The 5,923-nt window shown below is 51.8% G+C and overlaps 1 long non-coding RNA gene across 1 annotated transcript; it reads left to right on the top strand.

The window, feature by feature from the left end:
- The first annotated feature begins 4,163 nt into the window (after nucleotides 1-4,163).
- On the top strand, nucleotides 4,164-5,701 carry LOC148775185 (uncharacterized). The gene is made up of 2 exons (XR_016039644.1): nucleotides 4,164-4,704; nucleotides 5,389-5,701. It is a non-coding gene; the product is annotated as an uncharacterized LOC148775185 (long non-coding RNA).
- The last annotated feature ends 222 nt before the right edge of the window (nucleotides 5,702-5,923 follow it).

Below are 5,923 nucleotides of genomic sequence, written 5' to 3'. Positions count from 1 at the left end.
CCATGGGGAGGAGATGGCTCACAGTGAGAGGGTGGGGAGCAGGGGCTGGAAACGGGCAGCAAGGAATGCCAGGGATGAGACTGGCAGGAGACGGAGGAGGGGAGGCAGGAGAGGCAGGAAAAGCGAAAAATCCAAGGCAAGATGGAATCCAAAGGAAGAGAAGAAAAGGGCTGGTGTTGTTGGAGGTCAGGCAAATGAAGCGGGAAGGGTGAACAGCTGGGAGTGGGTGTGAACAGAAATGCCCAGGGAGGGGTGATGCTGAATCTGGAGGGAGAGGTGGACGATTCCCAGGTGGAGAAGGGGTGAAGCCTGGGATGAAGAATCATCTCATGCAAAGACACAGCAGGAACGCAATGCATTGGGGGTACCTGAAGCAATATGGAAATGGCAGTGAGTGGGGTGGGGGTGGCAGAGGGGTGTGGGAAGTGGAAGTGAAGAGAAAACAACCACACCTGGAGAGGTGTCTTAGGGCAGGTTGAGCTGTCTACATCTTCTGTAGATCAGGGTTGGCAAACTGCAGTCCTCGGGCCGAATCTAGCCTTCTGCCTGCTTTCGTAAATAATGTTTTATTGGAACACAGTCCCACCTAGGCTAGAATGGCGGAGTCTATCATATGGCCTTAAACTGTGTGCATTTGACCCTCTACAGAGAAAGTTTGCCGCCCTCTGCTGTAGACAATGTTTCACCACTGAGCAAGAAGAACAAGAGGATCAGAAACCTGGCCAGCACAGGGTAGGCAGAGGTGGGGTGAGTGAGACTAGAGACAGGTGGAGGGTAAGGGGCTGTGGCTTCCATCCTGCTGAGAACTAGTGCTGACCTGAGCTAAAGTGGTCAAGGTGAGGGGGCTTAGCTTTACAGGAAAGGCAAATAAAATCCTTTGAGGTAGTCTAAAGCACTGGGTTGAAAAAGATGTTGTTTAGATGCTATGTCCAACTCTTTGTGACCCCATGGACTGCAGCACACCAGGCTTCCCCATCCTGCACCATCTCCTGGAGCTTGCTCAAACTCATGTCCATTGAGTCAGTGATGCCATCCAACCATCTCATCCTCTGCCACCCACTTCTCCTGCTCTCAATCTTTCATCAGGGTTTTTTCCAGTAAGTCAGCTCTTCACATCAAGTGGCCAAAGTATTGGAGCTTCAACTTCAACATCAGTCCTTCCAATGAATATTCAGGGTTGATTTCCTTTAGACTTGACTGGCTTGATCTCCTTGCTGTCCAAGAGACTCTCAAGAGTCTTCTCCAGCACCATAATTCGAAAGCATCAATTCTTTGGTGCTCAGCCTTCTTTATGGTCCAACCCTCACATCCATATATGACCACTGGAAAAACGATAGCTTTGACTGTAAGGACCTTAACTGACAAAGTGATGTCTGTGTTTTTAACACCCTGTTTAGGTTTGTCATAGTTTTCCTTCCAAGGAGCAAGTATCTTTTGATTTCATGGCTGCATGAGAAAGATGCAAACATCCACAAGAAAGATGTCACCAAGTCACAAATATCGTGCGGAGAAGGGCAAGGAAGAAGGGAGAGGCACAAGAACCACGATATTTTGCTCCCAGATTTAAATATCTGTTTCTGTTTCATTGAAAAAAATGCTAAACTTTGGCCCCTGGAATTTCTTCTTCGCTGAAAGATGCTTTATAATAAAGAAATACTCTTGGGATCTGCTCACATCTGAAGATTCTGAACAACTGCCTTTTTTTCTCCTTCTTAATGACAGGAAGTAGGAGATTTGATGGGGTGTTTAATCAGACTTGCAAGCGCAGTCTGCATCTTGAAAGAGGAAATGACTAGAGGTGGGGTTAGGGGTGGGGAAGGGGGAAGAGTGAGGCCTGAGATGCCGGTGTTGCAGATCCCAGGAGTCAGCTCTGGGCTTTGATCGGCAGGGTCCAGAGGAGGAAACTCATGAGCCAAAGGAGAGGCACAGCCTGGGTGAGTTGGCAGAAAGCCTGGGCTACGAACAACAGGGAAAAAGGCTTGGGAGTCATCCCTGTCGCCTGCAAAAACAGTTCTGTCCCAGGGGGCAATCTGGATGTTTAATAACCTGAGAACAGACAGAAGAAGCTGTGAAGAAATGATGTGGGTTACTGGGGGTGGTTAGCCTGTGGACCTCAGTGGGACAGGAAGTGGGACCTGAGAAAGTAATGTGACAATGCCTGCTCAGCCCAAGCTGGGGAAAGGAAATATAAAGCCTCATCTTCTTCTGGGTGAGCGAAGTGGGCATAGTGGGGTCCTGCTGTCCAGTGTCAAGGCAGAGGTGCAGGCAGGGCCTCAGTGGGCTGTGGGCTGCACTGACCAAGACTCGGGCATCATCTCCCCTGAAACCTGGGGCCTCCTCTGAGACATCTGTTGACTTAAAGAAAGACACACGGTAAGAGTTGTAAATTTAAGTTTTATTCAGGGTCTTGCTGAAGACAATAACCTGGGAGACAGCCACTCAGCAGCTCAGAGGAAACTACTCAAAAGAAATTGGGGAGAAATCAGTTTCTGTATGATTTTTGGCTAGGAAATACATCTGGGCCAGCATACATCTTGGTAAAAGATCACTGCTAATCACAAAGAACAGATATCTCAAGTTCATGATTTTGGTGCTTTCCTATGAATAGGAAGATGCAAAAATACTCCTCTAAGATATGCATCTAACTATCCAGGGGCCGTTTCATCAAAGCACAGGGAGCCTAATCCTGTTTTCCATCCTGAATCTTCTGGGGGCACACTGTTGGTGGGAATGCAGTGGGTTAAGACGTTGGCCCTTGTAGAACGCAGTGGCGAGCCACACTCTGTTCTCTGTTCACATGTCTTTGGCTGCAGGTATGCAGGGTGGCTATGAAATAAACTGTCGGCACACAAGGAAGAAAATGAGAGGACCGTTCCCTTCCTCCACCCAGAGAGACAGGCAGGCTTCATGTTCCTCCGCCAGGCTCTCAGAGAGACAGAAAAGGCTGGGGAGGCAGACCGATTCTTGGTGCTTCAGGGGCGGCCCAGGCCCAAGAAATATCCACTTGGGTTGCCTAAGGCCTGGCAGGGACGGAGCCCAGGCCTTGGTCTCCTCCAGTGGGAAGGCCAGACTGCCCAGGAGACATGCCATGTGCCCTGGACGAGTCCGCAGAGCCCCCCAGGCTCAAGAGCAGGGTAGGGGGATCCCAGCGTGTGCCTGTGACCACCCAGGAAGAGCCTGTGGGGACATCTGGGAGCCCCTGGAGGCGGGTGCAGTGCTCAGGGAACTGTGGCCGAAGCCCTTTCTCCTGTTCCTGTTCCTCCCCTGAAAGCCTTTTGATTCCTGATGAGCCCATGGAGTTGGTGGGGGAGGAGGGGTCCTCAGAAATAAAAAATGAACAATCCCCCTCAGGGAGATACAAACTCAAGGTCAGACTAGTTTAGGGGAATGATGTTGGTTGTTTCTTTTTCATCCCAGTGTTAAGGATACAAGAGTAACAGATCCTTTTACCCCAAAAGGCAATTTATTGGAAAGAGGATCAGGACACAGAAGGAAACTAAAGGTGGAGGTACAACACAGTGTCTGGGCACCGGGATGCCAACAAAAATCAGCAGTGCCCCTTGGCTGGCTTCTGCTTCTTTGCCCCCAGGTGTGTAGCATGACCAGAACTAACTCCTGGTGGGCAGTTACTGTGTGCCAGGCACTTAGGGAATGGAGAACTCAATATGTGCTGTTAAATCCTCCTGACAACCCCCTAAAGGAGGTATTGATAGTATCAACCTCATTTAGCCAGTTTCACGTGGAAGCACAGAGAAGCTGAGCCACTTGCTGAAAGTCACGCAGCCAGGACGTGGAAAGCCATATCCTCTCCACAGCGCTACTGTGCCGCCGTCAAAGAAGCAAGGGTCACCAAGGACTGCAGGAACCCCCAGATGCGTCTTCTACCCTGAGCTACCCCTCTCACAGTAACCTGACAAGCCACCAGGGAAGACAGGCAGGAGGACGGCAGATGGGCTGCTGTTATGCACCGGTGTGTATCACAGTTTACACACTTTGCATGTCTTCATCTCAACCTCACAATTCCCGGAGGAAACAGAAACCCACAATGAAGTGACAGGCCTGGAGCCACAGCAGCTGATGAGGGCTGGGGCCGTCTGGGTGTGTTTCTGGCTCTCCCCATCCTTGGCAGCCGCAGGGGGCGCTCCTGGCCCGCGCGGGTGCAGCGAAGACTGTCCCTGTTTGTATCTTCCCCGGGGGCATCGGGCGCCAGATAAGCACCAACGATATGCAAGGCCTTTGGGATGCATCCATCCGAGCGCTGTGTTCAGGGTCTTTGGGTCCCGACGCTATGGGTCTGGGGCAGGAGTGAGGTCGGCCTCAGAAACGCGCAGGCACCTGCAGCGCCGGCCTGCGGGAGCCGCCCTCTCTGCGGCTAGAGCGCTTGAGCTCATTTCCTGCCTCAAGTCCTCCTCCGGGCCGGGGAGCCGGGGCAGGCGGGGGAGCGGGGCGGCCCTTGCGCGTGCTTCCGCAGAGGATGGGTGTGCCCGGGGCGGGGCGGGGCGGGATTGCGGGGGCAGGAGGTGCTGGAGGGGAGGGGGCATGGCCTGGGCAGTTCTGGCCCTTTCGCTTCCCTTCGCGGAGGCGGAGGGTGGATGCAGGTCTGGGCAGACGGGCTCGTGGGACTCTCAGAGGCGCTGGGGGCTGAAGTCCAGGTTGCCCGGGAAGAGTCAGAGGCCTGCGATTGACCGCTCAGCTTGGAGAAGTGTAAGGAGCTCTCTGGGGCCCTTGCTCTGGGGAAGGGACATTGTTCTTTCTCTGGCATGTTCTTTCAAACCAGAAAAAAGGAAGTTGAGCCCTAGCCAGAGACTCCAGTTAGACCTGCAAGCATGTCCCAAGGGGTCAGGGAACAGAACTGCTAGGTAGAGACCACCTCCCGCCTGACATGGTCAAGCTGGTGTAATGGGAAGGAAAAAAGAGGAATGAGTTTTTCTTTTCTGAGAACAAAGAAGATAAAGAGAACAATGAGCAGGCCTGATCACGCCTATGTTTTACTTTCACTGTTGCTAATCTGTTGTCTGTAACTGAGTTTGCTTTTCTGCCTCCTAGCGCAAGCCACTGCAGTACTCTTGCCTGGAAAATCCCATGGACGGAGGAGCCTGGTAGGCTGCAGTCCGTGGGGTCGCTAAGGGTCGGACACGACTGAGTGACTTCACGTTCACTTTTCACTTTCACACATTGGAGAAGGAAATGGCAACCCACTCCAGTGTTCTTGCCTGGAGAATCCCAGGGACAGGGGAGCCGGGTGGGCTTCTGTATAAGGGGTCACACAGAGTCGGACACGACTGAAGTGACTTAGCAGCAGCAGCAGCTCTGCATAAGCTTCATTCTGCATCTATTTGCCTTTGACTCTATGCTAATTACATCCTGTATCTGTTCTCACCTTTACAGCACTCTCTTCCTCTATGTTTTGTGTTTTTTTCTCTTTTTTCATTATACAAAGAAAGCCCAGTACAATTCACAAAAGACAACGGACCCAACTACCGGCTACCTGATGCCAGCCTCCGACTGTTTTTGAAACAATACAAGAATTACACAAGATCCTTATACCTTTGTTCCTCCTCACCAACCCAGACCTTTGTATCCTCATCTATATAATCCCCTAGACTCCCCCTGGAAGAGGGGCACAATTCTTGAGGCACGGGCCTGCTGCGTCTTCCCTCTGCCGGCAGAAGATTAAAACCACCTTTCGAATTCCTCCAAACTCTGTCTCCGTGTTTTTTATCTGGCTTCGGTGGGTAGAGAATGCCAAGATTTTGGTGGCATTAAAGCCAGATGTCCCATCGAGGGGGCCCAGCTGAAAAGCGATGGTCACAGCGTGAGAGTGTATGTGTGTCTGTCTGTCATGGAGGGGGTGTGTCTCCAAAATTACACACCTGCTCCCCGTACTCCTTCCAGAAACACACAGAAACGGAAGACCAGGCAC

Source organism: Moschus berezovskii, chromosome 17 (assembly GCF_049115385.1).
Source record: "Moschus berezovskii isolate FMDL1 chromosome 17, NW_MosBer_1.0, whole genome shotgun sequence".
Classification (NCBI taxonomy): Eukaryota; Metazoa; Chordata; class Mammalia; order Artiodactyla; family Moschidae; genus Moschus; species Moschus berezovskii.
The sequence above is the reverse complement of the archived record's forward strand: the minus strand, read 5'-3'. Positions and strand labels throughout refer to the sequence as shown.